This window comes from Eleutherodactylus coqui, chromosome 13 (genome assembly GCF_035609145.1).
Source record: "Eleutherodactylus coqui strain aEleCoq1 chromosome 13, aEleCoq1.hap1, whole genome shotgun sequence".
NCBI classification, from domain to species: Eukaryota; Metazoa; Chordata; class Amphibia; order Anura; family Eleutherodactylidae; genus Eleutherodactylus; species Eleutherodactylus coqui.
Window position 1 is genome coordinate 23,587,683 of NC_089849.1, and position 20,186 is coordinate 23,607,868.

Genomic DNA, 20,186 nt, shown 5'->3' on the forward strand with positions numbered 1-20,186 from the left:
TGCTTGTGCTCAACAACATTCACAGGAGCCACAACGAACAGATTTTAGAGTGGAGACACCCATTATTGTACCGCTCTCCACCATGCTTCACTGCTACCTGCAGATACTCATTATTGTACCGCTCTTCACCATGCTTCACTGCTGCCTGCAGACACTCATTATTGTACCGCTCTTCACCATGCTTCACTGCTGCCTGCAGACACTCATTATTGTACCGCTCTTCACCATGCTTCACTGCTGCCTGCAGACACTCATTATTGTACCGCTCTCCGTCATGCTTCACTGCTGCCTGCAGACACTCATTATTGTACCGCTCTCCACCATGCTTCCCTGCTGCCTGCAGACACCCATTATTGTACCCCCCCCTTTTTGTAGTTTTTCTTTTTTTATGTTGTACAAGAAATGAAATAAGTTTACAAAAACTTGCTTTCTGACGCCATCTCCTGGCCCCCAAAGCTTTTTTTATTTTTTTGTCAATCATATTGCATGATGCCCTTTTTTTGTGCGGTAGCTTGCAGTTTTTATTATTAACTAGAGATGAGTGAGCACCCAAATGCTCGGGTCCGCGTTATTTGAGTCGAGCTTTTCGTAAAATCCGAGAGCTCTACTCGAGTAACGAACCTCATTGACTATAATGGGAGACTCAAGCATTATGTGGGACGCTGAGTCTCGAGTTTTTTAAAAATCTTTTCTTGGTTCGTGTTTCTTCTTCTCTCTCTCTCTCTCCCCTCCCTGCCAGACCAAAAATGTTCGAATGACACGTGCTGCCGCAGGGAGGGGCCCAAACAGGCATGTCACAGCGGGGAGGAGCCAAAAGCTGGGGCGAGGAGCTAAAAGCTATTTGATGCTCGTTCGAGTAACGAGCACCATCGAGTACGCTAATACTTGAACGAGCATCAAGCTTGACAGAGTATGAGGGTTAAAATTCTAAGTACAGCACCAATCGGGCCCACCCCACTCGCCCCGTTGCCGGCCGTAAGAATAGACACCACACAGAGGTCTGGTATAGTTTCTCACACGGGACATGGCTCTCGGCTGACGTCGACGTGCTTTATTACAGATTACATGAGATCTTATACCCTTTTTCCCCCCACCCCAAGGGGTGATGGGCTCATAACCATATATGGGAAGTCCGGATTTTCGGCCTGAGACAGTGAAAATTATGTACATGGTTGAACATCTTGATATCTTGTTCCAGCGCTTCTGGGAAATCGGCCAAGTACACGCGGCCTTGTGTCTGGTTCCGTATCTTCTCTGAATTTCTAGAACATCTCTCAGCCTTCTAAAGCCTTGGCATATCTGATTTAAGGCGACATATAAGTTTTTTCTCTCATTTGGAATTGAATAAAACTTGCATATAGGTATAAAAGCATAAAAAACACATATGGCAATATATATATATACCCTCACAAACCCCCCTAAAAAACTTATATGGAGATCAAGTACCAGGCCTTGCACTCTTCCTCGGTCGTCTCTCCCTTGCGTCAGGGTTTCTCCACTGCCCGTAAGTCCCTACTCCTAAAAGGGAGAGGGATCCCTACCTCACCTCAGAAGGAGGCCATGGATTCCCTGGGCTTATTTCCGGGCCTCCATACCCTCTATCTGTACAAGTTAACACCCCACAGGGTGTGCCCTCGCCGGAACCTAAGGTCTTCTGCACTTTCCCTAGGCAAATGGGAAGTCCACTGACAGTCCATCTTATGAGACTGAGGCGGCGCAGTACTAGTACATTTCTCCATTCTTCAGGTAACGTATCTGGTTGGCATTATCGGAACTGGCTCTTCATCTTTTTTCAAACAAGGGAAATTTTGGTGTCATATTAAAGGGATAATACACAAACAGGAAATTACATACCCCACCTCTTTCTGCTAAAATCATATCCACGGCCACTCTATTTTGGAACGCCATGGATGCAGTGGGCCCTAACTGGTCAGCTAACCCTTGCAAAGCATCTCTGGTGTAGTTTACAAACCTCTGCTGATTGTAATAGATATAATTCATCCAATCTACATTATTATTAACAGTGACAATACCAAATAAGGACTCAAAACCTGCTTTAAACTGATCTCTAGAATTGAATTCATCTGGCACCCCCCTTGGCACTCCTATTGTATCTATGTATACATGTGGGTCAAAATTACCACCTGGAGTGTCAATTTCTCTCTTAGCACGATGCGGTGTTGGATTCTCACCCTCAGTGTAGGCTTCATATTGCACATTTGATTATATTAATTTGTTCTGAAACGGGGGGCTAGTGTACAGTAGTCAAAGGTGTGTGTTAGAGGAATTGTACCACATTATAGCATTTAAAGGATATGCAGGATCATTAGTTTTTTCAGTGCGAAGTGTGGATCCAAGTGGGCTTTCCTTCGAGCTTGACTGCAGTTGGGGCGGTGAACAACATCTGGTAAGGACCTTTAAACCGGGTTTGTCTCTCAAACTTTTTCACATAGACCCTGTCACCTGGTTTCAGATAGTGACACTCATCTGTAGGACCTGGGAGAAAAGCAGAGACTACAGAATACATTGTTGACAATTCCTTGGAGAAACCTATGACAAAATTAACAAGAAAATCATTCCCCAAACTCTGATACTGTGGCATATACCCTCCTGGAAAAAAGAAACACTAATGGAAGACACTCAATTCAAAATTTGCCCATTTCCTTCATTGCCTTTTGTATCTACTTTCCCCCTACTCCGCGGACGGTAGGGTGTGTGAAAAGCCTAGAATATACCCAAAACAGACATGATGGGTTGTATTATTTCACCTGTGAAGTGTGTACCTTTGTTTGACTCAATCACTTCCGGTGCCCCGTATCTGCGGATTACCTCATTCATGAGCTTCTGTGCAGTTACCTGCTTATTTACTTTGGTAACAGGGTAGGTCTCCAACCTGAAAAACATTAACAACAACAAGCACATATTCATGCTTCCCAACAAGTGGGAGCTGAGTGTAGCCAATTTGCAATCCCTGAAATGGGTAGAGTGGTCTAGGCAAGTGTGATGTGGCAAATTTTACTTCTGCCCTGTTGCTTTATGGCAAAGATCATGCAAAATTGGACAAATGATGCAGCAGCTACAGAAAACCAAGGAGCCACCCGTCCTTGTTCAAGCGTCGACATCATTACTGCTTTGAGAGGTGCGTCTTTCCGTGCGTCAGCTGGGCCATTATGAGGCACAGGGACTATGGTAAGCAAGTTCTGTTGACTGTTCACCATACGCCGTCCCTTTTTAGTCCATTTGTCTTTTTCTTCCTTGCTGGCTCGTAACTGTAAAGTCTTTAGCATATCAAAGTCCAAGTTTTTATCAAAGTCCAAATTTATTATCAAAGTCCAAGTTTTTATCAAAGTCCAAGTGTAGTCAAAGTCCAAAATTATTGTTAAATTCTTCTTTTCTTCTTTCTTCCACGGCTTGAGGGCCGCTGCTTTTGCTGTGTGGCCTGTGATGGCGTTGCCTCTTGCTTCTCTGGTGTAGGAATTGGTGTGAGCTTTCCACCTTGTCAGGTAGAAGTAGGGCCTCCATGAGACTCTGCACCATTGCATCATTCTTAATTGGCTGTCCTGCTGTGGTAAAAAAACTGTCTGGCCTTCCATGTTGGGCCGTAATCATGAGCTATGCCAAATGCATACCGGGAGTCAGTGTAAATGTTTGCCGTCTTACCTGTGGCCACTCCACATGCCCCAGCGAGTGCTTTTAATTCCGCTTCTTGTACTGCGACATGCGGAGACATTCTGCTTTTAGGACATCTTGTTGTGTAACCACTGCATATCCAGTGTGGAGTCGTCAATCACCCTGGGTACCATCTATAAAAAACAACTCAAAATATGCATTATTAACAAGGGCTTTCAGTAACTTTTTAAAACTTAAATTTTCTTGTTGCATCACTGCTAGACAATCAGGCTGGTATTCTATTTGAAATAGATCAGAACCTTGTTGCAAAAAATTAAAAAATTTAAAAATGGCTTGCAAAAAATTTTAAAATGGCTGACTTGCAATACCTAAAATGGCTGACTTGCAATACCTAGATCACCTATGCCTTCTCCTCCCCCCCTTTGAAACAGGGTACTCAATTGGAACAATAGTACCCGGTTTCAAGGTAGTATAACATTGTAAAAAGATTTGATGGAAGCAGATAAGGCCTGTAAAATGTTAGCACCTATAACAGAAACATGAGTTACAACGGGGAAGAATAATCTACAAAACATCTATTAATATTGGAAATGTGAGATCCCTTTAAGTGAATTCATTATTAGTCTGTTCCTGCCTGCAGTCTTATCAAATCTGAGACAGGAGAAAAAAAACAAAACAAAAATTTTTACTAGCTGCTCACCCCCTCCCTCGTGGACAAGAGGGATGAAACATTACTACGTATTATTACATCATCTAGCTCCACCCCTTCGATATTGGCACATTGCGTCCGTCTTCTCAACTCCATTTCAGCGTAACAGTCCAAGCATCCACATCACAACCAAGCAAAGTCCCATGCATGGGGAGGACTTTTATCCCCAGTCAATTATCCACATCACACACTCACCACAGCCCGAACACGGGTCACTAACTCACATCCATCCATGCTCTCAAGTCTGCTCCGTCACCCCCCTAAAAAACTTAATAACCCTCACAAGAGTATGTTCACTCAACTCTGTTATTAACATTTTGGGATAGATAGGACTTTTTGATCACTTTTTATTCAATTTGTATCTTGGATACGGGGTGAACAAAGAAGTCCAATTCTAGCAATGTGTATATTTTCTTTCTGACGGCATTCACCATAGTTGATGACATCACGATGGCAGTTTACAGGGTGACATCACAATGGCAGGCAGCCATTATATTTTAATGTGCTATTTTGTTTCCTATAAACAGATGTTTTATCTAAGGAGGAAAGTCACATCATAAACACCAATGAAGAGAGAGAAAACTTCTAGATCTCTAGAACTGGAGACACCACTACAAAACCGCCAAGATCACTCAGAGCGACAGCAGTAAATCTAAATCTGATTACTGTTCTCTAGAAGTGGAGACACCAGAGGAGCTATACAGAACTGCCAAGATCACTCAGAGCGACAGTAGAGACTCTAAATCTGATTACTGTGCTCTATAACTGGAGACACCAGAGGAGCTCCACACACCTATCAAACCCTTCCAGAGCGAAAGTAGCCATGATGAAACACCCACCACAAGTGATATCTGTTTGGAGGAACCCCATCCGAAAGGAATGCGTTGCTATTAAAGCTTCAGCCAAAGGGAATCTCACATGGACCAGGTTCAATTACATAGAGCGCCATATCCTAAAACTATCCCATGAGAGTCCTTACCTTATTCATGGTCTTTCCACCTTCCACACGCTAAACTGTCTATTTTGGGATGGAATCGGCCAATGGAGAAAACCTTGATCATTTTATATTTAATAACTTTGCTCTTGATACCACCACAATAAAATTCATCACAGCAGAAGTGATCTGCGGCACAGAGTTCTTGCATAAGAAAGGCATTATACATCGGGACCTGAAGACAGAGAATATTTTTCTGACTGCAGACGGCCATGTAAGAATAACAGACTTTGGCATCGCTGTACTACTGGGTGGATATAAGAAATCCAAATACAGGTGTAGAGGTACACCTGCATACGCAGCTCCAGCAATGGTGAAGGAGAAGGAACAACGACGTGGGGTAGATTATTTTGCTATTGGCGTCATTTTCTATAAACTATGCACAGGTATGAGACCTTTTCCTGGATATCGTATCAGCAATGACAAAGCAAAGCTGCTGATATTGGAAGCAGATCGTTCACTCATTACAGCATCGCTGTAGTACTGGGTGGGTATAAGAAGTCCAAATACAGGTGTAGAGGTACACCTGCATACGCAGCTCCAGCAATGGTGAAGGAGAAGGAACAACGACGTGGGGTAGATTATTTTGCTATTGGCGTCATTTTCTATAAACTAGTCACAGGTATGAGACCTTTTCCTGGATATCGTATCAACAATGACAAAGCAAAGCTGCTGATATTGGAAGCAGCTCCTTCACCCATCGGACATAACAAACAGTACGCCCTAAGGCTGAACCTGGTGTGTTACAGTTAGAACATCCTAAAGGAACTTAGGAAAACGTCACCTCTGTGTGATCTAGACTTAGATTTCCAGAAGCAACAGAAGAGTAAGCCAAGGCCTGAAGAGTGGAATCACCAATATCTACTCCTTTCTATTCACTGCTTGATAATTACATCTTTTATGTATTAATAATAAATATACAAAAGATCTATAGAGAATTTGTCTTCATTATTCCACCATACAATATGAGATGTTTGCTTGGAATCGGTACCAGAGAGAGTCAAAATATAAGGGAGGGAGGTGACGGGTATACACTGACACCTGCCAATAAATGCAAACAAGGGGCTGGCAAACCAACATAATTCTCTGTCATGGGGGCTTGGCTAGCGGATGGCGGGATAAGTCGCAGTCTAAGCGAGCTCCCGCGTCTTACTCCCTACCTGCAGCTGGAAGAGGCACCATAAAGCAGCAGAAAACGGCCCCCGGACGCCACATGGGCAAGAAGAAGCAGCCGAGATCCCTGTCCTGCACGCCGGCCGGCAGCAGGAGCACGCTGGAGAGGTTCCTCGGCAGCGGAGGTGAAGCCGCCGCCGCATCCAAGATGGCGCCGGCTCCCACGAGGCTGCAGACACCGGAGCAGCAGAGGAGCGTGGTGCCGCGGCAGCCGCCCGGAGGGCAAGCAGGAGATATAAACAGCAGGGACAGAGCGAGCAGAAGCCAATACAGCGGGAGGGGAAGCCTACAGAGCCAAAATACCGCGGAGCAGGCACTACAGGAGGAGGACCTGGGACATGGAGGAACCGTGAGTAGCTCTGGCAACAGCCCCAGCTCCAAGCATGAATCCCCTCAACTCACCCTGCAGTCCAGTATAGCAGAGGGAAATGACAGCCCCTACACAAAATATGGCTCCCCCCAACCCATCCTGCAGTCTCCCATAGCTGATGGGGGTGATAGTCCCTGCTCACAACATGGCTCTCCCCAACCTACCCTGCAGTCTCCCACAGCAGATGGGGGTGATAGCCCAGCTTGGCTTCACTCCCCTACACACAGTGCAGCAAATAGCCCACCACATAAGAGACCTAACGGTTCCTCTGCAAACATAAGCGAAGAGGCTTGGAAAAGTCGTATCATGGCCATACCAACAAAGAATGAACTTGATGAGTTCTTCAGGAGGTTTGAGACATCTAATAAAAAAGCGCTAGAAAATATCCACAATGACATACAGCATCTAGGACACAGAATATTGCAAGTAGAGGAAGTCCAGGAAGGAGCTGCAGCTATCCTAGAAACACACAGACAGGCCATTCAGGCTCAAGCCGACCAAATATCCGGTATCATCACACATCTCGACGATTTAGAAAACAGAAACCGTCGTAATAACTTGCGAATAAGGGGCCTCCCAGAGGAGATAGAAGGTCAGCACCTGGACTCCTGGGCGCAAGACTTTTTTCAACAGCTACTAAACCGCAAAACAGGGGACACTATCGAGATAGATCGGATCCACAGGGCCCTTGGCCCAAAACCTGTGGACCCTAACCGACCAAGAGATGTGATTTGCAGGGTCCATTTCTTTAGAGACAAAGACGCAATACTGAGAAAAGCTAGAGAAAGAGGAGAGCTGCAACACGACGGTAGACCCATAATCCTACTACAGGACCTAGCACGCCATACACTGCGGATGAGAGGCGCCCTAAGACCCCTACTAGCGGCCTTGAAAAACAAAGGAATACCATATAGATGGGGGTTTCCTTTTTCCCTAACAGCCAGAAAAGAGGGGAAATCCGCCGTGTTTCGATCAATCGGAGACCTCCCCAATTTCCTAGGTACCTTTCAGTTACCTATGATAGCACTACCGGACTGGCCCACGGTTCCGACGGTGTTAGCTCCCACGGCACAGGAACAGTGGCAAAGTGTACATCCCAAGACAAGACGGGAGAAACAAAGGATGACAGGCAGAGACACTTAAACCGCTGCAAGAGCTTTCAACACGCCATGCACTAATGTATGGCTTACTATACATGCCCGTTACACCTACAGGACTATGTATCTGACCCACCCGGGAAACAGCGCGGAAGTCACCAGACCACCAATTTTTCTCAAGCTTCTGGTGCTGTTGGGGGAGGAGATGAGTCAGACTAGAAACTTTCCCCGGCGTCCGGGGGAGCGGATGGGTTTGCCCCCACGAGAAAGACACCTCTTGAGACTCCAACATGGAGTACCAGACCAACCCATACGAAAACAGAGTTTAAGTTGATAACGTTGTATTTCTTTTTCAGTTAACAAGAGATGACCGGTGCCTCGAGAGCTTTGGACCAGGGCCCAACAAGGGGCCGTAGCAACTCCGTAAAGGTCGCGTTTTGGGGGGAGGCGTGGGAGCTCGGCACTTGTCTTGGCCGGTACCTCTACGTCCCTCTCACAGGGCGACCAGTCACACGTAGTGTGAACCCTGACAGCAAACATGTCAGTAGTTCTCCCTGAAATTCCACACAGTAGTTTAATACTGCGCAAGGTTCTCCTTGACGAACCTTTTTTCTTTCTTCTTCCCTCAGTCTCGCTCTTCCCCTCTCTACCCAACCCACCCCCCTCCCCTCTTCCTAACCTGACTTACCTGCAACCACCAACGGATAGCACTTATCTAGATTTGTAACGACTATGGCAGACATTACTTTTTGCACTTTTAATGCAAAGGGATTGAACGGGCCTGCCAAGAGGGGACAGATCGTGGACCACTTCCACCGGAAGGGGATCATGATTGTTCTCTTCCAAGAGACGCATTTCCAGGATACTAAAATACCAAAATGCAGATACCGCCACTATACTACGTGGTACCATAGCCCGCATCCGGACAAAAAAGCGGGGGGTACATCAATAGCAATTCATAAAAACCTCCCACATAGACTGCTTACCTCGGAAACGGACAAAAATGGAAGATACGTGTTCCTAAAGATCCAGGTAAACAATGACATAATAACTCTCGCAAACATTTATTTTCCCAATCAGGATCAGAAAAGGTTCGGGGTCCGAGTGCTGGGGGACCTGGCAGTCTTCGCGAGCGGCTCCTCCATTATCCTCGGCGGAGATTTCAACCTAACCATGGATCCGGCAAAAGACTCCTCGGGGGGTAAGTCAGGGGTTCCCCTCTCAGCTAGACACAGACTCCGTTTAGAACTAGCAAACCTTAAATTAGTGGACTTGTGGAGAACACTACATCCTAACGAGAGGGATTATAGTTTTCACTCCCCCGCCCATAACAGCTACCATAGACTGGACTACTTATTTGTTTCCCACGGGCTGCTGGATAGAAGGCCATCGGCGTCTATGGGCCCCTTCCTGTGGTCTGACCATGCTCCGGTCTGGGGGTCCCTCGGTTGGGGACAAGCAGATAGATCAAACCTTATATGGCGACTCAACGATAACCTACTGGAGGATGGGGCCTGTCTGCAGGATATACAACAGACAATAGACACCTTTATAGATACCCACAAAAATGACCCCACACCAGCACCGATTAAATGGGAGGCTTTAAAGTGTGTTCTCAGAGGGATTTTTATCTCTCACGGTACACGTTTAAAAAAGACAAGGAATGCAAAGCTAGAGGAACTATTGACACAGCTCAGCAGTTTAGAAACATCTAATAAAAACTCGCCCGCAGATAACAAAGCAGCAGAAATATCCGCGACCAGAATCAATATCTTACGCATTTTGGACCAGGCGTCATTATGCCGCAGGGATAAATACAGGGGACTACACTACGAGCTAGGGAACAAATGCGGTAAAGGGTTAGCAAGGGCCCTAAACCCCAGAGAATCACAAACATACGTATTCGAGGTCCACAAACCCGGGAAAGGGATAGTACACAACAATACAGAAATTTTAGAAAGTTTTCAAACATATTATCAAGAACTCTACAACCTAGCAGGGGATGTAGTAGACACCAACAGTAGCCCTAGCACAGTAAAAAACACATACGTGTCTGAAAATTCCACCGCCCGCATAACGAACGAGGAAGCAGGGACCCTGGAAGAGGACTTCACTCTCCAGGAATTAAAAGAATCAATTGCCACACTAAAAATAGGAAAGAGCCCGGGACCTGACGGTCTCACCCCTCGCTTCTACAAGATCTACATGGAGAGATTGGCCCCTCTGGTGCTGGAGGCATTTAATGCAATTTCCAGGACAACTCCCTTCCCGGCACAGGCCCTGCAGGCGATCATCACGGTCCTCCCTAAACCGGGCAAAGACCCGTCATGTTGTGGGAGTTATAGACCAATATCGTTACTTAATATAGATACCAAACTATTTGCCAAATTAATAGCGAACCGATTAAAAGTTCATATTCCCAACCTAATACATGCAGATCAGGTGGGCTTCGTGCCGGGAAGGGAAGCAGGGGACAATACGGTTAGGACCTTGGCCCTGATCTCGAAAGCGGTAGAGTCTGGTACACCATTATGTTTATTATCTATTGACGCAGAAAAAGCGTTCGATAGGGTTGACTGGGGGTTCTTGGAGATGACCCTAAAGCAAATAGGACTAGGGCCCAGATTTCTGGGGTGGATTAAAGCACTATACAGCAACCCGACAGCGAGAATAAGGGTGAATGGCAGACTCTCACGGCAAGTACAGATCAGAAACGGCACGAGGCAGGGCTGTCCCCTGTCACCGTACCTATACATCCTGGTAATGGAGACCCTGGCGAATGCACTCAGGGCTAATCCCAGCATCAGAGGGGTACAAGTAGCAAACGACGAACAAACAGTCGCGCTATATGCAGACGATTTATTAATATACCTCTCGAATCCAAGGATAGCCCTGCCCTGCATCCTTGAAGAATTCCGTAAATTTGGACAAGTATCCAACTTTAAAGTGAACCTAAATAAATCGGAAATACTAAATATCAACATCCCAGACACCGAAGAGGGGGCACTGAAAGCTTCCTTCCCATTTAGATGGAAAAAAGAAGGAATCAAATACCTGGGCATAAATATTACCCCTAAAACGGAAGACCTGTTCCAAAAAAATTATCAACCTCTGATAGCTAAACTAGAAAAGGACCTGGATAGATGGCGCAGCGCGCCACTATCTTGGTTTGGTAGAATTAGCTCAATCAAGATGAACATCCTCCCCAGATTTTTGTATGTGCTGCAGACGGTACCTATTCGCCTTCCGGGGACCTACATGAGCAGAATAAGGAAACTGATGATGAGGTTCATATGGGGAGGTAGGAAACCCAGGCGCAGCTGGAAGGCCCTTACAGGACCAAAAGATAGAGGAGGTATGGGGATCCCAAATATGGCGCTCTATTATAGAGCTACCCTAACTCGGCGTATACTAGAATTGATAAATAGCAAACCACAAAAACGCTGGGTAATAATGGAACAAGACTCGGCCCCATGCAGAGGTGCAGGCTTTGTGTGGATTCCGGGTAAAGGGAAACATAAGAAATTGGGATTATCACCATTCACAGAGGAACTGATTTCAGTGTGGCTGGGGATAGCCTCCGGGATGGGCCTGATCAAGAAACCAGGTCCCCTAACCCCACTAGTGGGCAATGTGGACATACCAACATTTTTCAGGGGTACACCCCTTACAGATGTGTTGGTAGAGGACCGCCCTGGAGATATTCCCAGAGTGGGGGATATGATCGCAGAAGGGAGCATAAAAACCTTGAGAGAGGTCTTAGGGGACCGGGGGCCCCCAGCCGGAGCATGGTATCAGTACCTGCAATTATGCCACTATATCGGATCACTGGGAGGGGTCCAGTCGTTGGGGTCGGCACCCACAGCGTTTGAAAAACAATTTATCCTCAACCCTAAAGCAAAAGGTAAAATCACCAATCTTTATAGCCACATGATAGAGGCAGATACGGGAAGGTGTGGGATAGCACTAGAAAGAGAATGGGCAAGGGAGTTGGGCCACTCACCCGCCGAGGAGGATTGGAGGAAAGCCTACATCCTAACGCATAAAATGAATATGTCAAGCAAATACCAAGAACTCAATTATAAGATCCTAACGAGATGGTATAAAACACCAGAGAGGCTGGCCAGAATCTTTCCCCAGTACTCGGACACCTGCTGGAGATGCCAAAAGGAGAGGGGCACATACACTCACATCTGGTGGTCGTGCACAATGATTGGTCCCCTCTGGCAAGACATAGGAGCCCTGTATTCCTGGATCAGCAGGGAAACTACCCAGCTAACGCCAGAAATGGCGCTATTATCAATGATACCGGGGTCGCTGGCGAGGACCAAGAGATCATTGTTAAGGTTTTTTCTACTGGCGACCCGACAAGTGATTCCACTGAAATGGAGAGAGTCAGTGACTCCCTCCAGGTTGATGTGGATAGAAAAACTAGACGAGATCGGGTACATGGAGGAACTATGTGCCAGAGACGAAATGCGTCTCAACAAACACCTAGCGATATGGAGTGCTTGGACCTCGCAAAGAAAGACGGTGGAGATCTCCAACTGGGTCCAAAATGGAGCAATTCCCGCCCCCAGGGCTAACACACTTCAAGTTAACTAGAGACAAACAGAATAGATTTGAACGGAAGAATTGACAGGTCAGTCAACCCACCCCACCCCCTCCCCCCTCTTTTTCCGCCCCCCCCCCCTTCTATACTACTTTCTTTACTATATTTTTTCTCTATTTGTTACGCGATTTTAGATTTTATTAGAATATTAATTGATAAGTAGATTATATACTTATATATCAAGTAGTTAATACTAAATGGCTTAAAGATCACTATTAGGCGTATTGTATTGATTGCAAGTAAGAGCCAGATAGATAGCAGTTAACAACAGTTTATTGTCAAAACACAAAATTGATTTGATGTTGTAATGTGGCCAGAGTTACTGGCCCCTGATGATATAATGCCATATTTCTGTTAAAATGAAAAATGAATAAACACATTTTGAACCATAATTCTCTGTCATGAAGTTGTCACAATTACCATTTCAGTTCTGAAATTATTAGTCATACTATGTGTGGCCATCCTTACAGGTCCCCGCCATGTTATAATTAACACCATGCCTTCCAATAGATAGTTTAATTTAATGCTGCTTAGAAATGTAGAATGGTAGAGTTGGGAGGAACCTCCGGGGTCATCGGGTCCAACCCCTTGCTCAACGCAGGATTCACTAAAACATCCCAGACAGATGCCTGTCCAGCCTTTGTTTGAAGACTTTTTCTAATATCTAATCTGTGTCTGCTCCCTTTCAGTTTCACCCCATTGCTTCTAGTCTTTCCTTGTGCAAATGAGAATAGGGCTGATCCCTCTGCACTATAGCAGCCCATCAGATATTTGTAGATAGCTATTAAGTCTCCTCTCAGCCTTCTTTTTTTTGTAAGTTAAACATTCCCAGATCCTTTGACTGTTCCTCATAGGACATGGTTTACAGACCGCTTACTATCCTGATAGCTCTTCTCTGAATTTGCTCCAATTTGTTAAATTGGGGTGCCCAGAACTGGGCACAGTACTCCAGATGAGGTCTGAGCAAAGAGTAGTAAAGGGGGATAGTTACCTCATGTGATCTAGACTCTATGCTTCTCTTAACACATCCCAGAATTGTGTTTGCTTTTTGCTGCTGCATCACACTATTGACTCAAGTTCAGTCTGTGATCTATTAGTATACCCAAGTCTTTTTCACATGTGTGCTGCTTAGCCCAATTCCTCTCGTTCTGTATATGCTTCTTTAATTTTTCTTGCCAAATGTAGAACTTTGCATTTCGTCCTGTTAAGCCTGGTTTTGACACGATGATTTTCGCTCAAAAGATGTCTTTTGAGCGATAATCGTTGTGTTCATTTACAGGGCAAGGTGATCGCTCAAACGTTGAGCAATCACTTTGCGCTCCGAGTGGGGTATGCAGAAGACAAGCAGGGGTGCTTGTCTTCTGCATCCAGCTGTTATCTGGTATACAGCGACTGGTTAACGAAAACTGCACGATGTCAGTGCAGATAGACAACGATTTTTGCTCAAATATGGCTTTGAGCGATTTTTGGGGGAAGGAATCGTTGTGTTTTAATCAGCCTTTAAATACCATTTTATTGCTTGCAGCCCTCTGTTCAAGTTTGTCTAGATCTTTTTGAATCCTCTCTCACTGCTCTAGTCTTAGCTGTGTCTCCTAGCTTTGTGTCATTGGCAAATTTGATCAGCTTCCTATCAATTCCCTCCTCCAGATCATTTATAAAAATGTTGAACAAAACTGGGTACTCCACTTGAGACATTTTTCCACTGGGATTATGACCACTCTTTGAGTACGATCACTCAGCCAGTTGTGAATCCACCTAACAGTTGCCTTTTCAATCCCTTGTCTATTTTTTCAATAAAGATGGTATCAGATACTTTGTCAAATGCTTTACTAAAGTCAAAACATACTATATCTAACGTACTTCCCTGATCAAGCCAGTTGGTGATTCTGTCATAGAAGGAAATTAGATTAGTCTGGCATGACTTGTTTGTTATAAACCCATGCTCGCTCTGGTTTATTACTCCATTCTCATCCAAGTACTTCCATACACGCATTCACGGGGGCAGAAATAGTCCAGTAGTAGTGTATAAAGGCCTTAACTAATTAAAACTAAATTTTATTAAGACTTTGAAAACTAGGGCTGTATGACAGACACACAATGAAAGGCACGATATTTGGAAACCAGCGTGCCTAAACAGACAAACACAAAACCAGTGGCATATAAACCCACCTTCTAAATGCAGGTGTATATATATAATCAAAGGGTAATAAAAAGACTCATAATCCCCTCATATAATGCAAGGAGGATGAGGGCAAGAAATGTTGCTAGCTTCTTAATGCTTGTGCTCAACAACATTCACAGGAGCCACAACGAACAGATTTTAGAGTGGAGACACCCATTATTGTACCGCTCTCCACCATGCTTCACTGCTGCCTGCAGATACTCATTATTGTACCGCTCTTCACCATGCTTCACTGCTGCCTGCAGACACTCATTATTGTACCGCTCTTCACCATGCTTCACTGCTGCCTGCAGACACTCATTATTGTACCGCTCTTCGCCATGCTTCACTGCTGCCTGCAGACACTCATTATTGTACCGCTCTCCGCCATGCTTCACTGCTGCCTGCAGACACTCATTATTGTACCGCTCTCCACCATGCTTCCCTGCTGCCTGCAGACACCCATTATTGTACCCCCCCCCCTTTTTGTAGTTTTTCTTTTTTTATGTTGTACAAGAAATGAAATAAGTTTACAAAAACTTGCTTCCTGACGCCATCTCCTGGCCCCCAAAGCTTTTTTTATTTTTTTGTCAATCATATTGCATGATGCCCTTTTTTTGTGCGGTAGCTTGCAGTTTTTATTATTAACTAGAGATGAGTGAGCACCCAAATGCTCGGGTCCGCGTTATTTGAGTCGAGCTTTTCGTAAAATCCGAGAGCTCTACTCGAGTAACGAACCTCATTGACTATAATGGGAGACTCAAGCATTATGTGGGACGCTGAGTCTCGAGTTTTTTTTAAATCTTTTCTTGGTTCGTGTTTCTTCTTCTCTCTCTCTCTCTCTCCCCTCCCTTCCCCTTCCTGCCAGACCAAAAATGTTCGAATGACGCGTGCTGCCGCAGGGAGGGGCCCAAACAGGCATGTCACAGCGGGGAGGAGCCAAAAGCTGGGGCGAGGAGCCAAAAGCTATTTGATGCTCGTTCGAGTAACGAGCACCATCGAGTACGCTAATACTTGAACGAGCATCAAGCTTGACAGAGTATGTTCACTCAACTCTATTATTAACATTTTGGGATAGACAGGACTTTTTGATCACTTTTTATTCAATTTGTATCTTGGATACGGGGTGAACAAAGAAGTCCAATTCTAGCAATGTGTATATTTTCTTTCTGACGGCATTCACCATAGTTGATGACATCACGATGGCAGTTTACAGGGTGACATCACAATGGCAGGCAGCCATTATATTTTAATGTGCTATTTTGTTTCCTATAAACAGATGTTTTATCTAAGGAGGAAAGTCACATCATAAACACCAATGAAGAGAGAGAAAACTTCTAGATCTCTAGAACTGGAGACACCACTACAAAACCGCCAAGATCACTCAGAGCGACAGCAGTGAATCTAAATCTGATTACTGTTCTCTAGAACTGGAGACACCAGAGGAGCTCTACAGAACTGCCAAGATCACTCAGAGCGACAGTAGAGACTCTAAATCTGATTACTGTGCTCTATAACTGGAGACACCAGAGGAGCTCCACACACCTATCAAACCCTTCCAGAGCGAAAGTAGCCATGATGAAACACCCACCACAAGTGATATCTGTTTGGAGGAACCCCATCCGAAAGGAATGTGTTGCTATTAAAGCTTCAGCCAAAGGGAATCTCACATGGACCAGGTTCAATTACATAGAGCGCCATATCCTAAAACTATCCCATGAGAGTCCGTACCTTATTCATGGTCTTTCCACCTTCCACAAGCTAAACTGTCTATTTTGGGATGGAATCGGCCAATGGAGAAAACCTTGATCATTTTATATTTAATAACTTTGCTCTTGATACCACCACAATAAAATTCATCACAGCAGAAGTGATCTGCGGCACAGAGTTCCTGCATAAGAAAGGCATTATACACCGGGACCTGAAGACAGAGAATATTTTTCTGACTGCAGACGGCCATGTAAGAATAACAGACTTTGGCATCGCTGTAGTACTGGGTGGGTATAAGAAATCCAAATACAGGTGTAGAGGTACACCTGCATACGCAGCTCCAGCAATGGTGAAGGAGAAGGAACAACGACGTGGGGTAGATTATTTTGCTATTGGCGTCATTTTCTATAAACTATGCACAGGTATGAGACCTTTTCCTGGATATCGTATCAGCAATGACAAAGCAAAGCTGCTGATATTGGAAGCAGATCGTTCACTCATTACAGCATCGCTGTAGTACTGGGTGGGTATAAGAAGTCCAAATACAGGTGTAGAGCTACACCTGCATACGCAGCTCCAGCAATGGTGAAGGAGAAGGAACAACGACGTGGGGTAGATTATTTTGCTATTGGCGTCATTTTCTATAAACTATGCACAGGTATGAGACCTTTTCCTGGATATCGTATCAACAATGACAAAGCAAAGCTGCTGATATTGGAAGCAGCTCCTTCACCCATCGGACATAACAAACAGTACGCCCTAAGGCTGAACCTGGTGTGTTACAGTTAGAACATCCTAAAGGAACTCAGGAAAACGTCACCTCTGTGTGATCTAGACCTAGATTTCCAGAAGCAACAGAAGAGTAAGCCAAGGCCTGAAGAGTGGAATCACCAATATCTACTCCTTTCTATTCACTGCTTGATAATTACATCTTTTATGCATTAATAATAAATATACAAAAGATCTATAGAGAATTTGTCTTCATTATTCCACCATACAATATGAGATGTTTGCTTGGAATCGGTACCAGAGAGAGTCAAAATATAAGGGAGGGAGGTGACGGGTATACACTGACACCTGCCAATAAATGCAAACAAGGGGCTGGCAAACCAACATAATTCTCTGTCATGAAGTTGTCACAATTACCATTTCAGTTCTGAAATTATTAGTCATACTATGTGTGGCCATCCTTACAGGTCCCCGCCATGTTATAATTAACACCATGCCTTCCAATAGATAGTTTAATTTAATGCTGCTTAGAAATGTAGAATGGTAGAGTTGGGAGGAACCTCCGGGGTCATCGGGTCCAACCCCTTGCTCAACGCAGGATTCACTAAAACATCCCAGACAGATGCCTGTCCAGCCTTTGTTTGAAGACTTTTTCTAATATCTAATCTGTGTCTGCTCCCTTTCAGTTTCACCCCCATTGCTTCTAGTTTTTCCTTGTGCAAATGAGAATAGGGCTGATCCCTCTGCACTATAGCAGCCCATCAGATATTTGTAGATAGCTATTAAGTCTCCTCTCAGCCTTCTTTTTTTTGTAAGTTAAACATTCCCAGATCCTTTGACCGTTCCTCATAGGACATGGTTTACAGACCGCTTACTATCCTGATAGCTCTTCTCTGAATTTGCTCCAATTTGTTAAATTGGGGTGCCCAGAACTGGGCACAGTACTCCAGATGAGGTCTGAGCAAAGAGTAGTAAAGGGGGATAGTTACCTCATGTGATCTAGACTCTATGCTTCTCTTAACACATCCCAGAATTGTGTTTGCTTTTTGCTGCTGCATCACACTATTGACTCAAGTTCAGTCTGTGATCTATTAGTATACCCAAGTCTTTTTCACATGTGTGCTGCTTAGCCCAATTCCTCTCGTTCTGTATATGCTTCTTTAATTTTTCTTGCCAAATGTAGAACTTTGCATTTCGTCCTGTTAAGCCTGGTTTTGACACGATGATTTTCGCTCAAAAGATGTCTTTTGAGCGATAATCGTTGTGTTCATTTACAGGGCAAGGTGATCGCTCAAACGTTGAGCAATCACTTTGCGCTCCGAGTGGGGTATGCAGAAGACAAGCAGGGGCGCTTGTCTTCTTCATCCAGCTGTTATCTGGTATACAGCGACTGGTTAACGAAAACTGCACGATGTCAGTGCAGATAGACAACGATTTTTGCTCAAATATGGCTTTGAGCGATTTTTGGGGGAAGGAATCGTTGTGTTTTAATCAGCCTTTAAATACCATTCTATTGCTTGCAGCCCTCTGTTCAAGTTTGTCTAGATCTTTTTGAATCCTCCATCACTGCTCTAGTCTTAGCTGTGTCTCCTAGCTTTGTGTCATTGGCAAATTTGATCAGCTTCCTATCAATTCCCTCCTCCAGATCATTTATAAAAATGTTGAACAAAACTGGGTACTCCACTTGAGACATTTTTCCACTGGGATTATGACCACTCTTTGAGTACGATCACTCAGCCAGTTGTGAATCCACCTAACAGTTGCCTTTTCAATCCCTTGTCTATTTTTTCAATAAAGATGGTATCAGATACTTTGTGAAATGCTTTACTAAAGTCAAAACATACTATATCTAACGTACTTCCCTGATCAAGCCAGTTGGTGATTCTGTCATAGAAGGAAATTAGATTAGTCTAGCATGACTTGTTTGTTATAAACCCATGCTCGCTCTGGTTTATTACTCCATTCTCATCCAAGTACTTCCATACACGCATTCACGGGGGCAGAAATAGTCCAGTAGTAGTGTATAAAGGCCTTAACTAATTAAAACTAAATTTTATTAAGACTTTGAAAACTAGGGCTGTATGACAGAAACACAATGAAAGGCACGATATTTGGAAACCAGCGTGCCTAAACAGACAAACACAAAACCAGTGGCATATAAACCCACCTTCTAAATGCAGGTGTATATATATAATCAAAGGGTAATAAAAAGACTCATAATCCCCTCATATAATGCAAGGAGGATGAGGGCAAGAAATGTTGCTAGCTTCTTAATGCTTGTGCTCAACAACATTCACAGGAGCCACAACGAACAGATTTTAGAGTGGAGACACCCATTATTGTACCGCTCTACACCATGCTTCACTGCTGCCTGCAGATACTCATTATTGTACCGCTCTTCACCATGCTTCACTGCTGCCTGCAGACACTCATTATTGTACCGCTCTTCACCATGCTTCACTGCTGCCTGCAGACACTCATTATTGTACTGCTCTCCGCCATGCTTCACTGCTGCCTGCAGACACTCATTATTGTACCGCTCTCCACCATGCTTCCCTGCTGCCTGCAGACTCCCATTATTGTACCCCCCCCCCCTTTTTGTAGTTTTTCTTTTTTTATGTTGTACAAGAAATGAAATAAGTTTACAAAAACTTGCTTTCTGACGCCATCTCCTGGCCCCCAAAGCTTTTTTTATTTTTTTGTCAATCATATTGCATGATGCCCTTTTTTTGTGCGGTAGCTTGCAGTTTTTATTATTAACTAGAGATGAGTGAGCACCCAAATGCTCGGGTCCGCGTTATTTGAGTCGAGCTTTTCGTAAAATCCGAGAGCTCTACTCGAGTAACGAACCTCATTGACTATAATGGGAGACTCAAGCATTATGTGGGACGCTGAGTCTCGAGTTTTTTTTAAATCTTTTCTTGGTTCGTGTTTCTTCTTCTCTCTCTCTCTCTCTCCCCTCCCTTCCCCTTCCTGCCAGACCAAAAATGTTCGAATGACG